General features: G+C 42.6%; 1 long non-coding RNA gene across 4 annotated transcripts in view; it reads right to left on the bottom strand.

Moving 5' to 3' along the window:
* LOC142813929 (uncharacterized) overlaps positions 1 to 23,572 on the bottom strand; it is a 288,010-nt gene that overhangs the window by 111,175 nt on the left and 153,263 nt on the right. The gene's annotated exons all lie outside the window — the stretch shown is intronic.

Genomic DNA, 23,572 nt, shown 5'->3' with positions numbered 1-23,572 from the left:
GACGCATTTTAGAAGTGTATTAGCGGCGAGCAATGGTGTTGGCTGCAATAAATACTGAAGCAATTGTATCGTTTAAAACTACAGAATCATTCACGGTTAGTACAAAAAGAATGCTTGTTTACTGGGTGGAGTTCCCTATGCATGCAGGTGGCTCGCAATATTTTTGCAAACCGTGCTCCTCTTACTCTGTACAGCAATGACAACACATGTAATCCATTGTGTTTTTTCGTGCTCAAACTACGCAAATGAACTTGCATCTTTGTGAACAGAAGAAACGTGCTCTCGCTGAATAGGTGTGATATAATAGCGAAATATCGGCAATATTATTCTATAAACCACCATCACGAGGTGGCATTGGAGTTTCGTGCGTTGGGGGTGGGTGTTTATGCATGCGTCAGAAAACACTGGGTCCGAAAAGAAAACCTTTCTAAAAGCTCATCCGGCTTCTTTCTGAGATGTATTTGGGGCCAGGATTCCACCCAACAGCATGCCCATGCCTATTTTCAAAATGAGTAAGATCTAGACACAAATTTTGAAATACTGTTTTTGTTCTATGGTTAGGACGGTGAACACATTCACACTGTTTCCTTTAGACAAACTGCTTTTTTCAGTGTAGCGCGCGGGCGGCCTCCGAAATTTAAAGACATCACAGACCTGTCATTGCTCTGTTTCGTGCGGCTATATAAGAGCCGCTTGTCCCTCTAAGAAGGTTTTTAAGGTACTGGAAACCCAGCACTTATTTTATATGCTATAGTCTCGTTCGTTAGCGAAATTAACCAGACAAATTGCTCCACCAGCTAAAAACGGCCACGCACCACAATCTACCGAATCAAGAAAGAGCTCTTAATCGGTCAATCCTCCTAGTGCCCGGGCCGGGTAAGTTTTGGGGATAACACATGGTGATAACGAGGGGTATTTCACGAAAACAATGCTTTAGAATAGTAATAACAGTAATGCCTGTGTAGCTTACGAGCATACCATATATATATATATATATATATATATATATATAACGCATTCGATGCTCGAACGCGTTATTCGAAGGTCGTAGGCTTGATTCCTGCTCATGGCTGGTTATTTTTTCATCCACTTTTCTTTCTTCTTATTTACATTCCATTGGTTCTAATAACTTCCCCTGTACATTCCTTGGCTTTACTGTCTGTTAGATCTCATATATATATATATATATATATATATATATATATATATATATATATAAGGGAAAGAAGTGTATACCTAAGGGCTCGTTTTTCCGTGTTTTTAACACAATAATAATGAGATATAACAGACAGTAATGCCAAGGAATGTACAGGGGAAGTTATTAACATTAATGGAATGTAAAGAAGAAGAAAGAAAAGTGGATGAAAAAATTACCAACTGTAAGCAGGAATCGAACCTACGACCTTCGAATTACGCGTTCGATGCTCTAACCACTGAGCTATTACAGCGGCACTCCCTCCATCCACTTTTTTGGGTTTATCTGTGAATTTAGAAGTAGGAGCGACAGTCAGCGCCATCTATAAGCCAAACAACGAGTGTGAAAACACTCTTATGCGCATGTTTGGCGTCACGTAGCACGTGAACTTATTATGAGCGGGCAGCTGATTAATTGTCCCTCTTATACAACCTAAACACACCAAGTGTGCCAGTACGAGACCCTCGTTCAATGAAATAAGGGAAAGAAGTGTATACCTAAGGGCTCGTTTTTCCGTGTTTTTAACACAATAATAATGAGATATAACAGACAGTAATGCCAAGGAATGTACAGGGGAAGTTATTAACATTAATGGAATGTAAATAAGAAGAAAGAAAAGTGGATGAAAAAATTACCAACTGTAAGCAGGAATCGAACCTACGACCTTCGAATTACGCGTTCGATGCTCTAACCACTGAGCTATTACAGCGGCACTCCCTCCATCCACTTTTTTGGGTTTATCTGTGAATTTAGAAGTAGGAGCGACAGTCAGCGCCATCTATAAGCCAAACAACGAGTGTGAAAACACTCTTATGCGCATGTTTGGCGTCACGTAGCACGTGAACTTATTATGAGCGGGCAGCTGATTAATTGTCCCTCTTATACAACCTAAACACACCAAGTCTGCCAGTACGAGACCCTCGTTCAATGAAATAAGGGAAAGAAGTGTATACCTAAGGGCTCGTTTTTCCGTGTTTTTAACACAATAATAATGAGATATAACAGACAGTAATGCCAAGGAATGTACAGGGGAAGTTATTAACATTAATGGAATGTAAATAAGAAGAAAGAAAAGTGGATGAAAAAATTACCAACTGTAAGCAGGAATCGAACCTACGACCTTCGAATTACGCGTTCGATGCTCTAACCACTGAGCTATTACAGCGGCACTCCCTCCATCCACTTTTTTGGGTTTATCTGTGAATTTAGAAGTAGGAGCGACAGTCAGCGCCATCTATAAGCCAAACAACGAGTGTGAAAACACTCTTATGCGCATGTTTGGCGTCACGTAGCACGTGAACTTATTATGAGCGGGCAGCTGATTAATTGTCCCTCTTATACAACCTAAACACACCAAGTCTGCCAGTACGAGACCCTCGTTCAATGAAATAAGGGAAAGAAGTGTATACCTAAGGGCTCGTTTTTCCGTGTTTTTAACACAATAATAATGAGATATAACAGACAGTAATGCCAAGGAATGTACAGGGGAAGTTATTAACATTAATGGAATGTAAATAAGAAGAAAGAAAAGTGGATGAAAAAATTACCAACTGTAAGCAGGAATCGAACCTACGACCTTCGAATTACGCGTTCGATGCTCTAACCACTGAGCTATTACAGCGGCACTCCCTCCATCCACTTTTTTGGGTTTATCTGTGAATTTAGAAGTAGGAGCGACAGTCAGCGCCATCTATAAGCCAAACAACGAGTGTGAAAACACTCTTATGCGCATGTTTGGCGTCACGTAGCACGTGAACTTATTATGAGCGGGCAGCTGATTAATTGTCCCTCTTATACAACCTAAACACACCAAGTCTGCCAGTACGAGACCCTCGTTCAATGAAATAAGGGAAAGAAGTGTATACCTAAGGGCTCGTTTTTCCGTGTTTTTAACACAATAATAATGAGATATAACAGACAGTAATGCCAAGGAATGTACAGGGGAAGTTATTAACATTAATGGAATGTAAATAAGAAGAAAGAAAAGTGGATGAAAAAATTACCAACTGTAAGCAGGAATCGAACCTACGACCTTCGAATTACGCGTTCGATGCTCTAACCACTGAGCTATTACAGCGGCACTCCCTCCATCCACTTTTTTGGGTTTATCTGTGAATTTAGAAGTAGGAGCGACAGTCAGCGCCATCTATAAGCCAAACAACGAGTGTGAAAACACTCTTATGCGCATGTTTGGCGTCACGTAGCACGTGAACTTATTATGAGCGGGCAGCTGATTAATTGTCCCTCTTATACAACCTAAACACACCAAGTCTGCCAGTACGAGACCCTCGTTCAATGAAATAAGGGAAAGAAGTGTATACCTAAGGGCTCGTTTTTCCGTGTTTTTAACACAATAATAATGAGATATAACAGACAGTAATGCCAAGGAATGTACAGGGGAAGTTATTAACATTAATGGAATGTAAATAAGAAGAAAGAAAAGTGGATGAAAAAATTACCAACTGTAAGCAGGAATCGAACCTACGACCTTCGAATTACGCGTTCGATGCTCTAACCACTGAGCTATTACAGCGGCACTCCCTCCATCCACTTTTTTGGGTTTATCTGTGAATTTAGAAGTAGGAGCGACAGTCAGCGCCATCTATAAGCCAAACAACGAGTGTGAAAACACTCTTATGCGCATGTTTGGCGTCACGTAGCACGTGAACTTATTATGAGCGGGCAGCTGATTAATTGTCCCTCTTATACAACCTAAACACACCAAGTCTGCCAGTACGAGACCCTCGTTCAATGAAATAAGGGAAAGAAGTGTATACCTAAGGGCTCGTTTTTCCGTGTTTTTAACACAATAATAATGAGATATAACAGACAGTAATGCCAAGGAATGTACAGGGGAAGTTATTAACATTAATGGAATGTAAATAAGAAGAAAGAAAAGTGGATGAAAAAATTACCAACTGTAAGCAGGAATCGAACCTACGACCTTCGAATTACGCGTTCGATGCTCTAACCACTGAGCTATTACAGCGGCACTCCCTCCATCCACTTTTTTGGGTTTATCTGTGAATTTAGAAGTAGGAGCGACAGTCAGCGCCATCTATAAGCCAAACAACGAGTGTGAAAACACTCTTATGCGCATGTTTGGCGTCACGTAGCACGTGAACTTATTATGAGCGGGCAGCTGATTAATTGTCCCTCTTATACAACCTAAACACACCAAGTCTGCCAGTACGAGACCCTCGTTCAATGAAATAAGGGAAAGAAGTGTATACCTAAGGGCTCGTTTTTCCGTGTTTTTAACACAATAATAATGAGATATAACAGACAGTAATGCCAAGGAATGTACAGGGGAAGTTATTAACATTAATGGAATGTAAATAAGAAGAAAGAAAAGTGGATGAAAAAATTACCAACTGTAAGCAGGAATCGAACCTACGACCTTCGAATTACGCGTTCGATGCTCTAACCACTGAGCTATTACAGCGGCACTCCCTCCATCCACTTTTTTGGGTTTATCTGTGAATTTAGAAGTAGGAGCGACAGTCAGCGCCATCTATAAGCCAAACAACGAGTGTGAAAACACTCTTATGCGCATGTTTGGCGTCACGTAGCACGTGAACTTATTATGAGCGGGCAGCTGATTAATTGTCCCTCTTATACAACCTAAACACACCAAGTCTGCCAGTACGAGACCCTCGTTCAATGAAATAAGGGAAAGAAGTGTATACCTAAGGGCTCGTTTTTCCGTGTTTTTAACACAATAATAATGAGATATAACAGACAGTAATGCCAAGGAATGTACAGGGGAAGTTATTAACATTAATGGAATGTAAATAAGAAGAAAGAAAAGTGGATGAAAAAATTACCAACTGTAAGCAGGAATCGAACCTACGACCTTCGAATTACGCGTTCGATGCTCTAACCACTGAGCTATTACAGCGGCACTCCCTCCATCCACTTTTTTGGGTTTATCTGTGAATTTAGAAGTAGGAGCGACAGTCAGCGCCATCTATAAGCCAAACAACGAGTGTGAAAACACTCTTATGCGCATGTTTGGCGTCACGTAGCACGTGAACTTATTATGAGCGGGCAGCTGATTAATTGTCCCTCTTATACAACCTAAACACACCAAGTCTGCCAGTACGAGACCCTCGTTCAATGAAATAAGGGAAAGAAGTGTATACCTAAGGGCTCGTTTTTCCGTGTTTTTAACACAATAATAATGAGATATAACAGACAGTAATGCCAAGGAATGTACAGGGGAAGTTATTAACATTAATGGAATGTAAATAAGAAGAAAGAAAAGTGGATGAAAAAATTACCAACTGTAAGCAGGAATCGAACCTACGACCTTCGAATTACGCGTTCGATGCTCTAACCACTGAGCTATTACAGCGGCACTCCCTCCATCCACTTTTTTGGGTTTATCTGTGAATTTAGAAGTAGGAGCGACAGTCAGCGCCATCTATAAGCCAAACAACGAGTGTGAAAACACTCTTATGCGCATGTTTGGCGTCACGTAGCACGTGAACTTATTATGAGCGGGCAGCTGATTAATTGTCCCTCTTATACAACCTAAACACACCAAGTGTGCCAGTACGAGACCCTCGTTCAATGAAATAAGGGAAAGAAGTGTATACCTAAGGGCTCGTTTTTCCGTGTTTTTAACACAATAATAATGAGATATAACAGACAGTAATGCCAAGGAATGTACAGGGGAAGTTATTAACATTAATGGAATGTAAATAAGAAGAAAGAAAAGTGGATGAAAAAATTACCAACTGTAAGCAGGAATCGAACCTACGACCTTCGAATTACGCGTTCGATGCTCTAACCACTGAGCTATTACAGCGGCACTCCCTCCATCCACTTTTTTGGGTTTATCTGTGAATTTAGAAGTAGGAGCGACAGTCAGCGCCATCTATAAGCCAAACAACGAGTGTGAAAACACTCTTATGCGCATGTTTGGCGTCACGTAGCACGTGAACTTATTATGAGCGGGCAGCTGATTAATTGTCCCTCTTATACAACCTAAACACACCAAGTCTGCCAGTACGAGACCCTCGTTCAATGAAATAAGGGAAAGAAGTGTATACCTAAGGGCTCGTTTTTCCGTGTTTTTAACACAATAATAATGAGATATAACAGACAGTAATGCCAAGGAATGTACAGGGGAAGTTATTAACATTAATGGAATGTAAATAAGAAGAAAGAAAAGTGGATGAAAAAATTACCAACTGTAAGCAGGAATCGAACCTACGACCTTCGAATTACGCGTTCGATGCTCTAACCACTGAGCTATTACAGCGGCACTCCCTCCATCCACTTTTTTGGGTTTATCTGTGAATTTAGAAGTAGGAGCGACAGTCAGCGCCATCTATAAGCCAAACAACGAGTGTGAAAACACTCTTATGCGCATGTTTGGCGTCACGTAGCACGTGAACTTATTATGAGCGGGCAGCTGATTAATTGTCCCTCTTATACAACCTAAACACACCAAGTCTGCCAGTACGAGACCCTCGTTCAATGAAATAAGGGAAAGAAGTGTATACCTAAGGGCTCGTTTTTCCGTGTTTTTAACACAATAATAATGAGATATAACAGACAGTAATGCCAAGGAATGTACAGGGGAAGTTATTAACATTAATGGAATGTAAATAAGAAGAAAGAAAAGTGGATGAAAAAATTACCAACTGTAAGCAGGAATCGAACCTACGACCTTCGAATTACGCGTTCGATGCTCTAACCACTGAGCTATTACAGCGGCACTCCCTCCATCCACTTTTTTGGGTTTATCTGTGAATTTAGAAGTAGGAGCGACAGTCAGCGCCATCTATAAGCCAAACAACGAGTGTGAAAACACTCTTATGCGCATGTTTGGCGTCACGTAGCACGTGAACTTATTATGAGCGGGCAGCTGATTAATTGTCCCTCTTATACAACCTAAACACACCAAGTCTGCCAGTACGAGACCCTCGTTCAATGAAATAAGGGAAAGAAGTGTATACCTAAGGGCTCGTTTTTCCGTGTTTTTAACACAATAATAATGAGATATAACAGACAGTAATGCCAAGGAATGTACAGGGGAAGTTATTAACATTAATGGAATGTAAATAAGAAGAAAGAAAAGTGGATGAAAAAATTACCAACTGTAAGCAGGAATCGAACCTACGACCTTCGAATTACGCGTTCGATGCTCTAACCACTGAGCTATTACAGCGGCACTCCCTCCATCCACTTTTTTGGGTTTATCTGTGAATTTAGAAGTAGGAGCGACAGTCAGCGCCATCTATAAGCCAAACAACGAGTGTGAAAACACTCTTATGCGCATGTTTGGCGTCACGTAGCACGTGAACTTATTATGAGCGGGCAGCTGATTAATTGTCCCTCTTATACAACCTGTACATGTACAACCTGTACATTCCTTGGCATTACTGTCTGTTATATCTCATTATTATTGTGTTAAAAACACGGAAAAACGAGCCCTTAGGTATACACTTCTTTCCCTTATTTCATTGAACGAGGGTCTCGTACTGGCAGACTTGGTGTGTTTAGGTTGTATAAGAGGGACAATTAATCAGCTGCCCGCTCATAATAAGTTCACGTGCTACGTGACGCCAAACATGCGCATAAGAGTGTTTTCACACTCGTTGTTTGGCTTATAGATGGCGCTGACTGTCGCTCCTACTTCTAAATTCACAGATAAACCCAAAAAAGTGGATGGAGGGAGTGCCGCTGTAATAGCTCAGTGGTTAGAGCATCGAACGCGTAATTCGAAGGTCGTAGGTTCGATTCCTGCTTACAGTTGGTAATTTTTTCATCCACTTTTCTTTCTTCTTATTTACATTCCATTAATGTTAATAACTTCCCCTGTACATTCCTTGGCATTACTGTCTGTTATATCTCATTATTATTGTGTTAAAAACACGGAAAAACGAGCCCTTAGGTATACACTTCTTTCCCTTATTTCATTGAACGAGGGTCTCGTACTGGCAGACTTGGTGTGTTTAGGTTGTATAAGAGGGACAATTAATCAGCTGCCCGCTCATAATAAGTTCACGTGCTACGTGACGCCAAACATGCGCATAAGAGTGTTTTCACACTCGTTGTTTGGCTTATAGATGGCGCTGACTGTCGCTCCTACTTCTAAATTCACAGATAAACCCAAAAAAGTGGATGGAGGGAGTGCCGCTGTAATAGCTCAGTGGTTAGAGCATCGAACGCGTAATTCGAAGGTCGTAGGTTCGATTCCTGCTTACAGTTGGTAATTTTTTCATCCACTTTTCTTTCTTCTTATTTACATTCCATTAATGTTAATAACTTCCCCTGTACATTCCTTGGCATTACTGTCTGTTATATCTCATTATTATTGTGTTAAAAACACGGAAAAACGAGCCCTTAGGTATACACTTCTTTCCCTTATTTCATTGAACGAGGGTCTCGTACTGGCAGACTTGGTGTGTTTAGGTTGTATAAGAGGGACAATTAATCAGCTGCCCGCTCATAATAAGTTCACGTGCTACGTGACGCCAAACATGCGCATAAGAGTGTTTTCACACTCGTTGTTTGGCTTATAGATGGCGCTGACTGTCGCTCCTACTTCTAAATTCACAGATAAACCCAAAAAAGTGGATGGAGGGAGTGCCGCTGTAATAGCTCAGTGGTTAGAGCATCGAACGCGTAATTCGAAGGTCGTAGGTTCGATTCCTGCTTACAGTTGGTAATTTTTTCATCCACTTTTCTTTCTTCTTATTTACATTCCATTAATGTTAATAACTTCCCCTGTACATTCCTTGGCATTACTGTCTGTTATATCTCATTATTATTGTGTTAAAAACACGGAAAAACGAGCCCTTAGGTATACACTTCTTTCCCTTATTTCATTGAACGAGGGTCTCGTACTGGCAGACTTGGTGTGTTTAGGTTGTATAAGAGGGACAATTAATCAGCTGCCCGCTCATAATAAGTTCACGTGCTACGTGACGCCAAACATGCGCATAAGAGTGTTTTCACACTCGTTGTTTGGCTTATAGATGGCGCTGACTGTCGCTCCTACTTCTAAATTCACAGATAAACCCAAAAAAGTGGATGGAGGGAGTGCCGCTGTAATAGCTCAGTGGTTAGAGCATCGAACGCGTAATTCGAAGGTCGTAGGTTCGATTCCTGCTTACAGTTGGTAATTTTTTCATCCACTTTTCTTTCTTCTTATTTACATTCCATTAATGTTAATAACTTCCCCTGTACATTCCTTGGCATTACTGTCTGTTATATCTCATTATTATTGTGTTAAAAACACGGAAAAACGAGCCCTTAGGTATACACTTCTTTCCCTTATTTCATTGAACGAGGGTCTCGTACTGGCAGACTTGGTGTGTTTAGGTTGTATAAGAGGGACAATTAATCAGCTGCCCGCTCATAATAAGTTCACGTGCTACGTGACGCCAAACATGCGCATAAGAGTGTTTTCACACTCGTTGTTTGGCTTATAGATGGCGCTGACTGTCGCTCCTACTTCTAAATTCACAGATAAACCCAAAAAAGTGGATGGAGGGAGTGCCGCTGTAATAGCTCAGTGGTTAGAGCATCGAACGCGTAATTCGAAGGTCGTAGGTTCGATTCCTGCTTACAGTTGGTAATTTTTTCATCCACTTTTCTTTCTTCTTATTTACATTCCATTAATGTTAATAACTTCCCCTGTACATTCCTTGGCATTACTGTCTGTTATATCTCATTATTATTGTGTTAAAAACACGGAAAAACGAGCCCTTAGGTATACACTTCTTTCCCTTATTTCATTGAACGAGGGTCTCGTACTGGCAGACTTGGTGTGTTTAGGTTGTATAAGAGGGACAATTAATCAGCTGCCCGCTCATATTAAGTTCACGTGCTACGTGACGCCAAACATGCGCATAAGAGTGTTTTCACACTCGTTGTTTGGCTTATAGATGGCGCTGACTGTCGCTCCTACTTCTAAATTCACAGATAAACCCAAAAAAGTGGATGGAGGGAGTGCCGCTGTAATAGCTCAGTGGTTAGAGCATCGAACGCGTAATTCGAAGGTCGTAGGTTCGATTCCTGCTTACAGTTGGTAATTTTTTCATCCACTTTTCTTTCTTCTTATTTACATTCCATTAATGTTAATAACTTCCCCTGTACATTCCTTGGCATTACTGTCTGTTATATCTCATTATTATTGTGTTAAAAACACGGAAAAACGAGCCCTTAGGTATACACTTCTTTCCCTTATTTCATTGAACGAGGGTCTCGTACTGGCAGACTTGGTGTGTTTAGGTTGTATAAGAGGGACAATTAATCAGCTGCCCGCTCATAATAAGTTCACGTGCTACGTGACGCCAAACATGCGCATAAGAGTGTTTTCACACTCGTTGTTTGGCTTATAGATGGCGCTGACTGTCGCTCCTACTTCTAAATTCACAGATAAACCCAAAAAAGTGGATGGAGGGAGTGCCGCTGTAATAGCTCAGTGGTTAGAGCATCGAACGCGTAATTCGAAGGTCGTAGGTTCGATTCCTGCTTACAGTTGGTAATTTTTTCATCCACTTTTCTTTCTTCTTATTTACATTCCATTAATGTTAATAACTTCCCCTGTACATTCCTTGGCATTACTGTCTGTTATATCTCATTATTATTGTGTTAAAAACACGGAAAAACGAGCCCTTAGGTATACACTTCTTTCCCTTATTTCATTGAACGAGGGTCTCGTACTGGCAGACTTGGTGTGTTTAGGTTGTATAAGAGGGACAATTAATCAGCTGCCCGCTCATAATAAGTTCACGTGCTACGTGACGCCAAACATGCGCATAAGAGTGTTTTCACACTCGTTGTTTGGCTTATAGATGGCGCTGACTGTCGCTCCTACTTCTAAATTCACAGATAAACCCAAAAAAGTGGATGGAGGGAGTGCCGCTGTAATAGCTCAGTGGTTAGAGCATCGAACGCGTAATTCGAAGGTCGTAGGTTCGATTCCTGCTTACAGTTGGTAATTTTTTCATCCACTTTTCTTTCTTCTTATTTACATTCCATTAATGTTAATAACTTCCCCTGTACATTCCTTGGCATTACTGTCTGTTATATCTCATTATTATTGTGTTAAAAACACGGAAAAACGAGCCCTTAGGTATACACTTCTTTCCCTTATTTCATTGAACGAGGGTCTCGTACTGGCAGACTGGGTGTGTTTAGGTTGTATAAGAGAGACAATTAATCAGCTGCCCGCTCATAATAAGTTCACGTGCTACGTGACGCCAAACATGCGCATAAGAGTGTTTTCACACTCGTTGTTTGGCTTATAGATGGCGCTGACTGTCGCTCCTACTTCTAAATTCACAGATAAACCCAAAAAAGTGGATGGAGGGAGTGCCGCTGTAATAGCTCAGTGGTTAGAGCATCGAACGCGTAATTCGAAGGTCGTAGGTTCGATTCCTGCTTACAGTTGGTAATTTTTTCATCCACTTTTCTTTCTTCTTATTTACATTCCATTAATGTTAATAACTTCCCCTGTACATTCCTTGGCATTACTGTCTGTTATATCTCATTATTATTGTGTTAAAAACACGGAAAAACGAGCCCTTAGGTATACACTTCTTTCCCTTATTTCATTGAACGAGGGTCTCGTACTGGCAGACTTGGTGTGTTTAGGTTGTATAAGAGGGGCAATTAATCAGCTGCCCGCTCATAATAAGTTCACGTGCTACGTGACGCCAAACATGCGCATAAGAGTGTTTTCACACTCGTTGTTTGGCTTATAGATGGCGCTGACTGTCGCTCCTACTTCTAAATTCACAGATAAACCCAAAAAAGTGGATGGAGGGAGTGCCGCTGTAATAGCTCAGTGGTTAGAGCATCGAACGCGTAATTCGAAGGTCGTAGGTTCGATTCCTGCTTACAGTTGGTAATTTTTTCATCCACTTTTCTTTCTTCTTATTTACATTCCATTAATGTTAATAACTTCCCCTGTACATTCCTTGGCATTACTGTCTGTTATATCTCATTATTATATATATATATATATATATATATATATATGTGTGTGTGTGTGTGTGTGTGTGTGTGTGATGTATGCAGACATGTGTGGGCCGCGAGCAAAAGGTTCACGGGCCACGTGTATGTGACCCCTGCACTAGAATACCGTGTCAGCGTCTCCTTGGCGTCTGGTCGCACGCGTACGGTGAGTCAAGTCAACAGATGACATTACTGAAAAAAATTACTGCGTCCATTACAGCTGGCGCCTTCCGCATCAAATTTATCAAGTCATATTTTCACTGCTATATTCTTAATAACAGTTTATTTTGTGGTACTTGCAAGTGTCGCTGATTTACCTATTTCTTGTGTTATGTTTTCAGTTATACTGTTTTTTAACTGTCGCCAGAGAGTACAATGAAGCCGAGGCCTTTGTCAGGCATCCCAGTCTTTAGCCCCGGCTTCCTTTTTTGTATGAAGAGAAATTTTACTTCACTTCACGTTACGTACATTTCGGGACCTTTAAGCTACAGACATTCGTTTTTATTTGCTTCAGATCAATGTGCTACCGCTTTGACAGCATTGCAATGATGACTATAAGAAAAAAAATAGCGCTAAGAGCCATTATCAAAATATATGCACGTTAGGCTTAGCAGACTTAGCTGAACAAACAGCTGATATCACACATCACGACATTTGTATCCGATGGTTTGTTTTCAGGGTGAGATGGCACAAAGCGATGGCTTATTTCACCATTTATTTGTTGCGGCCAGCGCAGAGGCCAAATAGCTAAAGGAAAATCGGATCGAAGTGGGTGGAGCCACCTGCATGGGCTCTGATATGTTATTAAAGACGAAAGTCTTTCTTGGGGTACTTTTACGCAAAAATTTTGGTCTGCCAGTATGTCTGTACACTTGTCTGTTTGTCCAACATAACGATACTCCAAACTGCCCCAAACGATACCCCAAACGCCCAACCCTATCTGCAACGCCCACCAATATAGCTCAAGTTTCAGCATTTATGCTTGTGTTATTGTTAATAAAAAGCAATTATTGCGCATATCTGAGGCACCGTAGCAACACGCCAATGGTTTATATCTGTGTCTTTATACTATAGAAGGCATACTGAAGTAATTCTAAAGACCAAAGCTTTTATCACGCTGCGCTGACAATGCAACGCGATGCTCAAAAAAGCAAGTGTTTACAACGCTTTGCTAAAGCAAAATGGTGGTGGCACTTGCCCGTTGCTTTGCGTTATATATTTTATCGCTTCGGAGACAGGCGCGCACGCCTTCCTTCGTTTACGGAGATAACTGCCAGATAGCGCTCGTGTCTAACGTGCCTCGATGCGCTCGTTCGCCTTCGCTGCACGGATCGAGACTTTCTAACGTACAGCCCCCAGAATACAATTCACTGATATTCTCGCGCTAGTGCTGGCGATTACCGATACAGAAACAAGAGGCACACAACATAAATTCCAAGAATAACCAATATGTCGCGCATCGATATTAACACATCACAAGCAAGCGCAAATGCTTCCACATTGCCATTTGTAAGCCAAACATATCTCGAACTATGTTTTACTGCGCAAGCTTGTCTCTTTCGTACTCCTCGTGCCATTTGCAGTACTGAATAGCAATGGTGAGATGGAGTATAGTACATCTGGGTTGATGTAGCCCGTTTAGCATGGCTTGAACCTTTTAGAAAAACTACTTCGTATCTGGACGTGTTACGTGGAGACGAAATCAGCTGCAAAAAGAGAGATCAGGGTAGAAAAGTTGCGAACCGTAATCGCAATATTGCTCCAAATAAGTCGTTCAAAAATTGAGCTGTCTCTGTATTGAAGCTAATCTCTTTATTGCGTCACCCATATTGGAGCTCCAGGAAATCCGTAAGTCTACCCTGTACTTTCAGAACCGGCAGAACTCAATACGCGAGTAGCTTCCCAGCCATAAAATATTGAACACAAAAGCGGCACAACTACGAAGGAAAACTAAACGAAAAGCAAACACGATGGTTGGGCAAGAGAAGCACGGTGCCATAGACAAGGCACGCACAGAACGGGCCAGGTAACAGCGGAGTCGTAACGGCCCGTAGTCATCGGACAAAGCTTCAGGCCAAGGAGCTGATTTCTGTGAAAGCGCACTGCCTTGTCCTAATCTGGAGCCAGCGAACAGCGACATAAACCTGAGGGGCCACCGTAGCTCTACTTTGATTTCTCGAGGGAAAAGGCCTGGTCGGAGAGGGGCTTGCCTTTTATGAGTGAAAGAATACGCACCTCCCCTACCCTCACACACACATTGTAGGCCTCTCTGGCTCACTTTATATGACTTAAAAACCGTATTAAATTTTTCCGGCATTGGCATTAGCGCGCGCTGTTTCAGTAGACGCAGTCACGCAGATTTCTCGCTTCAGCTGGCGGAGGAGACAATGAGAGAAAATGATACGTTCAAGACCTCCATTCCCGAACTAGCGGGCTCGAAATCATGGCGGTGACATATCAGCCACAAATAAAAAATTCGTATGACCGGAGATGACTTCTTATAAGTACGAATGGTCTTCGATTAGAAGGGCTCTGTTTTTTATATTCGAAAAAAAAATAATCAGTGAATGTTTTTAATCTTTAACCAGAATCTTATCTTCCAAAGCATAAAGCAAAACATGGCTGCCCGTCAAGGTAAAGAATGTGCCACAAATACGAGGCGTGGTGCGGTATGTAGCGTGCATCGTGATTTGGGGATTCGGGTATACACCCTGTAAAAAATGCGTCAATTTGTAAACTGGCTCGCCAGGCCACGAGCAGCCTGCGAGGAACTAGCCGTATGTTGGGACTTCAATGCACCGCCTGGCCCATCTCAGAAACACAACGAAAGGCTATCGGCCCCGCCGCGGTGGTCTAGTGGCTAAAATACTCGGCTGCTGACCCCCTGGTCGCGGGAACGAATCCCGGCTGCGGCGGCTGCATTTTCTATGCAGGCGAAATTGCTGTAAGCCCGTGTGCTCAGATTTAGGTGCATGTTAAAGAACCCTAGGGGGTCAAAATTTCGGCAGTCCTCCACTACGGCGTCTCTCATAATCACATGGTGATTTTGGGACGTTAAACCCCACATATCAATGAACGGAAGGCTATTTTCTGCAACACCTACTGTCCGATTTTATGACAGTGTTTTCTTTTTTTATCGTTTTTTGTTTTTTTATTGTTTTTTCTATCGTTCTGATTGGAACTTGTCACGAGAGACACGACCCTTGCGCAGCAATAAACCCATCAATGAGATATCTAACGAAGCAAGCATCGCGGCGTACCCCTTCCTAATTCCGTCGTCACTGGATTAGGTGGCTCCGACCGACATGGTATAACTTAGCATTCACTGTAGACAGTCCCGGGTGATTTTTATCGCACACAAGGATTGTCTGTGGTCCCACAACTACTTTGTTCCAGTGCTGGCATTGCGGTGAAGCTGTCGCACAGGACTACGACGGGAAATGACATAATGTTTGACGTCCTTCATAGTAATGAAAATTAGAACAAGAGTGCGTACATGTTTTGGTTCCTTAAGATACATTGTTTGATCGTTACTGCGCTGTCTATCTCGTGACACTCGGTGGGTAGTTGCTTCTTCAGGTTATGTCTTGGTGTCTCTTGCAACCAGTGTGGCCTTGGTTCGTGAGTGAGCAAAGCGCAGTGAGTCCTAGTTATCAGAATTTATATCACGATCTAAGTGCACAAGGTAGAAAAAAAGTAGAGATCAGTTTCTTCATCATGTTTTTATTATCTATACGTTCGATTTCTTGTGTTCGTGCAAGTTGAAGACGCACAATTCACGTGAAGGGGAGCACGTGCTTTGAATTATGCATATTGAAACTCAAGCATTTGTACACACTTTGTTTATCGTAGATTAAACACAAAGATAATTTACCTTAAATATACAGCAAATAAATATTTGTTGCTTAATTAAGTATAAATGGTGAGTTCGGAAGCATCAACATACTAGCATTTACTCTCCATTAGCGCTCAAGCCTAAAAAAAGAAGGTGGGGCCTCTTCTTCTCTTCTGAAGTTGTTGCACGTAGAAGGCAATCTCGGATGAATTTCAAGTCACCCCGCTTTCTTGGATGAGTGATCACTCTCCATTGAATGTATTTAAAAACTTCACACTAACAAATATGATGCGCATGCAATAGGTAAATGTTATTAAAATAAGACAGCAAAGAATCAATGAACATGATGGTAAGTAGACAGTAAGAAACAGGAAGTATTGTTCTTTCCAACCTGTAGCAGTACCTATGCGTTCGTTCATCCGTTCAACCATGTCGATCCACCAAATGATGCTTGCGATGTGCTTCAAGATACCTGAGGGTCCAGCTACATTTGAGGATGTGTGAGTACAAAAGAACATGGGAAGGTATTGGGAGATAAATAAGCTGATGGCGTATCCAAGTTGAGAGACGGGGAAGTAAATCTGCTGCGCCGGCTGGAAAGTAAGGTGATTTCGGGTATCCTTGAAGGGTGAGGAATGCGCAATCGTAGCGAATAGACTTGTACGCGAGAAAACGTACGTAGTCCCTGCATGTTGCGGTTTTCCCTGAAGCTGAGATGCTTCCAGGTAAACCCAAATACACGAGCATACCTTGATCTGGCATGCTGTTGTTGATGCACGTTGTTTATGCATACGTTCAATGTGTTTTGAGCTCAGATGTGCCAGCATGAATGCTCCAGAGCTGGTGTTACCTGTAACAGGCACCTATAATTTGCATGCATCATGTAATAGGAGCATCCCAACTTTTCATGAAGATGAACCTATGCACTTGAAGAAAGAGAAGTCTTCAAGTAAACGATTGGGGCGACCTTTGAAAGACGTGCTCATTTGCCTAACCTTCACTTGGGGAAAGAAACATAAAAAATAAAATAGAAAAATTAAAACAGTCATTGCGAGCGCACAAGATCACTTTCCTCTAACGTCCACAAGCGTCAATACATAGCTGTCAGCCTCATTAATGCGATTCAAATATTTATGACTTAGAGCACATAAAAGCAGAATAGTGAACAACCATCTGTTTTATAGGAATATTGCTTCGCGTCAACCAAGTGCCCAGCCGAAAAATGCCCACAAGCACGTTTTGTTGAAATGTCCAGATATAAGTGTATGGCCACTCGCTACACAATTATACGCTGGTAAATCAGTCAAAATTCATTTTTTCTTTAGCATACGGCTGCTGCTTTCTGCGTCACGTCTGACAAGCTTCAGGCCAGGAGATTAGTACGCCTGGAATGCTTGAGCCATGATGTTGCGGTCACTGCCCTCCTTTTCATGCTTCATTTCACACAGCTCCTACAGGTCATTAACGTGATTCTAGCGGAGGCTTATGATCATAAGTCATAAATAATAAAGCCCCATTACGGCTGGTTAAAATGCTGCCACCAAACGGCGTGCTTCGCTGATGATGGAGATTATATGTGCTTATACAGGGTGCTTCAGCTAAAATGCACCAAGCAATAGAAAAATCAAAAATGACTGCTACGCGTCTCCAGCTAGCGCAGTATTGTTCTTAGCTATATGCAGCATGTCAGACTATTTTTTTATCCATCAAGTATAGTGATTAACGAAAATTGCTTAATGAACTTCTTTAATATACTGCATCTAGAGCAGAAACGTCAATACAAAACTTGTAGCTATTATCCAGAAATACCAACGTTTTCAAGTTACAATAAGATCACAGCACTGGTTAACTTTTTTCAGGGTTTCTTTAAAGCGCACGAAATTAAAAAAAAACCACGTGATTGCTGCCTAATGAGCGGCGCTTTGAGCGCCCTGAATTGTAAGTTGAATGGATTAGCGAAGGCTTCTCACACGCGAACGTCGCTCGAACAGGCGATCGGTGACTACGGTGGACATTAAGCGATGGTACCATTAAAAAAAAGGGGGGGGGGTGAAAGAAAGAAAAGAAGATATAAACTTTAATCTCTCTCAATTCTGTTTAGAAAAAGTTTATTCTTTCATGGGACGCAACAAACCTAAGAGACAAGCGTCTGTATAACAGGCACAATAACAAACAAAAGACAAAGCACAACATACACTGCACATTTAAACTAAAGTGTCCAAGTCGGTAGGATGTCCATAGTCCATTGTACTAATAATCTGCTTGTACTAATAACTGTACATACACTACATAAATGAACTAATCACAATATGGACAATGTACAAGATGATATCTGTACAGAATTTACAGGACTTGGTGAAGATGTTAGAAAATATGTACAACAGGTATCAATATTCATAAGAGTCTCTCTCAATTCTTCAATCCCTTCTTTCTCTGTATGTCCGCTCTTAACAGTATTCTAAACGACATGAAGCGGTACCCCAAACGGCGGACACCAACCGCCGCGCCCACCAATATTGCTCAAGTTTTGGCGTTCATACATGTGCGATTGTTAATTGAGTAGCGATTGTTGCGCATATCTGAGACACCATAACAACATGACAATATTCTGTATGTGTGTCTTTATACTACAAAAAGCTTACATAAGTAATCCTAAAGACCACAGCGTTTATCACGCTGCCCTGATACTGCAACGCTTGCAAAAAAACGCAAGTGTTTCCAACGCTTTGCTAAGATGACACGATGGTGGCACCTACCTGTCGCCTTGCCTTCTGCACCTTATCTCCTCCAAGAAGGGCGGGCACGCCGCGCGCTTCGTTTTCCAAGATAACTGCCAGATAGCGCTCATGTGTCACGTGTGACGTGATTGATGCGCTCGTTCGCCTCCGCTGCACGCTCGAGGCACTCTGACGCCGCGCCTCCAGAATACAATTCACCGATTTGCTTGCGCAGAACATCAAATAATCGTTTTGTTCACTCTCTGAATACACAATACTATCGTCTGATTGATTTATATGTGGGGTTTAACGTACCAAAACCACCATATGATTATGAGAGACGCCGTAGTGGAGGGCTCCGGAAATTTCGACCACCTGGGGTTCTTTAACGTGTACCCAAATCTGAGCACACGGGCCTACACCATTTCCGCCTCCATCGGAAATGCAGCCGCTGCAGCCGGGATTTGAACCCGCGACCGGCGGGTCAGTAGCCGAGTGCCTTAGCCACTAGACAGCCACGGCGGGGCACACAATACTATCGTCTTTCGACGACATTTGCAGTGTAACGCTAAGATGCGGGGCCATTTTTTCTTTTCCGGCCAACGATAAACTTGATGGTGGGGTAGAGGGTGATATTTTGATAAAGGAAGCATATCAAAAGCACTATGAAAATTTGTGGTGTGCAGTTTTTGGACACGCTTCTACAAGGGAAAGTCTCACCCCGTATTCAGAAAGGCTCCTCGACTCATCCCCTTCATTCGAAACGATCCTTGAGTGGCGTTTTCCCATTCACAAACCGCCTTTCAAATGAAACGCTTGCTTCACTTAAGAAAATCTCGAGCATTTCCTCGAGATTGTCAAGGAAGTGATCGAGCTACCTTGAATCATCCCTCGAGTGAAGTTTATGCGCCAACATCGCGTCCTTGGCGGAGCCCGTCTCACTTTGACCGAGTTTGTCGAGCACTTAGGGGGCCACCACCACGTTCTTTCGACAGTGATGGTACGCATTTAATTACGGAGCTTGCTTCGAATGGTTCGGCAATGGCTACTGTGGCGCCGGGACTGGTGTGCGTGGCGTCAAGAGAAGCCCTCACCAGTGTCGTGATGTGTTGTGTTCCGTGCATGAGCCAGTGAATTACCTGCCTTCTGGTGTGCGTATGCTCGTCGTGCGAGTCCTCCCAGACTTACTTCGCACGCCAGTGCTTTCAAGTGTTTCGATGAAGCTCGCGCACCACATCAGTCCAAGCGTGGCCCAAAAGCTTGACAAACAAGCGGAGAGGCAATGTAATAGCAAACGTTTGATGCGCTGCATTCACCGCACTCCTGAGCGGCTTCCACTACGGTGAATCCCTGCATTCCTAGCCGAAATATACGGCAAATCACACCTTCTCTAGATGATAGTCTGTATCAACAAGAAGAGAAGTTCTCATGCTTTCTCTTTTTGTTCATTTTCACCCTGCTTAGAACACATCACTATTAGAGACAGTTTAGGAAAAACGAAACAGAATGCGATTGGACCCAATGAGTGTGCTGTTGTTGCTACTCAAGAAACAGAGCTTCGATATACAGTGTCTATGCAGCTCACAATACCAATGAACAACCAAACCCAGCTGTAAGGAATCAAGCAGAAATTCGTCCTCTGTGAAACGTGCATTTACGCAAGAATGCATGGAGTGTCGTATAAAAATACGAGCATATGAAATAGAAATAGAGCCGATACATTATAAGGTTGTTTTTCTATGGTTGGAACCCCCCACCCCCCGAAGAGATATTGCAATTAGATAATAGAAATTCATCGCCATATGTGTGGTCAGCTGCCCAAGTGCTTGAGGCAAACATGTGTCAAAATAGCCAAAGGTCAATCACTCAAGCATATCTGTTTTTTAACGCGCAAGAAATAGTAACGAATGTGTGCACCACGAGAACTAAAGAAAAATGCGGCTTTAGTGTCCTAGCTATTATGTTTTTCTATTATTATATCCTGCCTCTTTTGTGCAGGGGCCTGGCTGCCAACAGAACAACACAGAAGAAAGGTCTCCTAAAAGATGCCGTATTAGCAATGCATTACAGAGTTCGCACGATTGCATAACAAGTACAAAATCTGCAGTGAATGCGTGCAGCTGCACTGAATCACACACGCTATGGTGTCTACTCCCTCGATCTTATTTATGATGTCCTACGAGCTCAAACTTTATCTTTAGAGTGTGTAGATTGCACATGCTTGAATGATAAACACTTTGCAGTTGCACTTTTGTGCTTGCCACGTTGCTCTTAATCAGCCACATGTAATAAAAGTTCACTTGATATTCGCAATTTCTGCTTTGTTCATTTATCAACAAATAATTATCGTCATGCTTGTCTTTTCAAGCTGAGACAGGACCACAAAAATGAGTTCTTCTCCAATTCTACAAGAAAGCAGTTCTACAAAAATCAAACTTGTTTTATATACAGCAGCACCACTCCCCTTACACAGAACTGAGATCACGTGGTTTCAACGTGTAGACGCGCTAACGTTCTAGTACAGGCGGATATTTTATTTACAGGGTTCTGACCAGATGTATCTGCAATGGCTGCAATACTCTTGAACATGTTTACCACTTTGCTGCAGTGGTCTTTGTTAAATCAGCAGAGTAAAATACTCTGCTTTACGACGACACTTTCTCTATGGTTGAGAGAACCCACACAGTGGTTTTTAAGGCAGAACAGCGCCAAAAGTCAGAAGCAGCCGGGCATTCGGGTAAATAGTTCGACATTGGTGCGAAATAACAAAACGCTCAAGGAGACAGGAACGTTCAAAAAGCAGCGTCAGCGCACAAAATGTGTGACCGAGTCTCTTAAAACAGACATTCTTGCTTACATGACAGCCCATCCCCACGCAAGCGTGCGCGACGCGAGTGCTGAGACCGGCGTTTCCAGCAGCAGAGTTTGGCGCGTACTCAAGAGCGGAGGGCTTCACCCATACCATGTTTACCTGCATCAACAGCTGAAAGACAAAGATTTGCAAAGCCGTCTTGACATCTGCAACTGGATACTCACACAGGAAGAAGGTAATCCCGGTTTCCTGAGGAACATAATCTGGTCCGATGAAGCTCGCTTCTCGCGCAAACGCCAAGTAAATGTTCAGAATGGTCATTACTGGAGCGCCACAAATCCTCACTGGCTGTTGCAGTCACAACACCAGGTGCTGCGGTTTTTCAGTGTTTGGTGCGGTATTTACGACGGCAAAATTGTTGGCCCGGTCTTTTAGGGGCGAAGCTCCTTAAAGCGGCACCCGTTCGTCCTTCGTTGTCGTAGTCGTGGTCAAAGTGTGTAACCAGTGTTACATTTTGACCTGCAAAGTGGTGCCGGTTGGAAATTTCTCCTGTGCTTTATTGAACAATAAAAAGTTCACGGCGAGCGTCAACTAAAAGCCGATTGCTCCTGTCTCTCATTCCCCATTAGCAGCCATTGGCATGTACAATGAGCACTATCTGACAAGAAAGGGTTGCTACGTTATACTCGCTGGATGTAACCTCCTTGGTTTTAGAAAGGTTTAGCGAGCGTTGAGCCGCAGTGCCATAGATACAATGAACTAGTATATACCATGAACTCGAGGTGGTTAAAGGTGGGAAGTGGATACGAAGCGCAAGTCGTAAGAAAGTAAAAGCCGAATTCTGCTGTCTCTCATTTCCCATTAGCAGCCATTGACATGTACATTGAGCACTATCTGACAAGAAAGGGTTGATACGTTATACTCGCTGGGCGTGACCTCCTTGGTTTTAGAAAGGTTTAGCGAGCGTTGGGCCACAGTGACATGAATACAGTGAACTAGTATATACCATGAACTCGAGGTGGTTAAAGGTGTGAAGTAGACCCGAAGCGCAAGCCGTAAGAAAGTGTGTGTGTGCCACCTCTCGCTTAGTCCTTCGAATGTCCGCTGGATGGTGGTGCTTCTATATGGGGGATATATGATGAAAAGATGCGAGATGGCGGTACTTGAAGTGTTGAATAGATGAACGAACGGAGACACAGTCAGATGCATGAATGGACGCATGAACGGACGCAGGGGCAGATGCATGGGCGAACGCAGGGACGGACGCACGAACAGACACACGCACGAACAGGCGGATGGACGCATGGGCGGTCACACAGACAGACGCATAGACGGACGGAAGCAAGAACGAATGTACGGACGAATGCTTCTCCCTGCTCTCCATCTTTCACTCCGGAGATATGCTGCCATTTTTTTTCCAATGGAACCCTGACCGTAGAACGCAACAACTTTGAAATACGGAATGTCCCTCTGAGTGACTTCGCCTGCAACCTTCCTCTAGCACAGCTTGAGAATATCTGGTTCCAGCAAGACGGAGCTTCTCTGCACAGCTGCTCGAGTGGGCTCGAACGTGGCTTGATCGATAATTCCCCGAGAGATGAATTGGCCGCCTTGGACCTCCAGAATGGCCCGAAAGATCCTCGGATTTGACTCCGCTAGATTTATTTTTATGGGGATACATTAAAAAACCACGTCTACACCGAAGCAACGACAACGCCCGGAAGACTGAAGTCTAAAATAGCAGATGTGTGCCGCTCCACGAATGCTACAAAACGCCACAAAAATGTGCTGACTCGATGTAAATTGTGTATATGGCCTGATGGAGGCCTATTTTAGCCCGCTATGTAACTGCCCATGACGTCTCAATAAAATCGCTTTGGTCTTTGCAATTACACTGATCTCTTTCCAACACCTAGCTTTCCTACTATTTAAGAGTTAGCTAAAAGAACATAGAACACTTTTTAATTCGTTCTGTTTATTTATACGCACTGCGCTCTAACATACGGGTACTAAACGTGAATTTCCAAATA

Source organism: Rhipicephalus microplus, chromosome 4 (assembly GCF_043290135.1).
Source record: "Rhipicephalus microplus isolate Deutch F79 chromosome 4, USDA_Rmic, whole genome shotgun sequence".
In the NCBI taxonomy this organism is placed as follows: Eukaryota; Metazoa; Arthropoda; class Arachnida; order Ixodida; family Ixodidae; genus Rhipicephalus; species Rhipicephalus microplus.
This window is presented reverse-complemented; position numbering and strand designations above follow the sequence as displayed.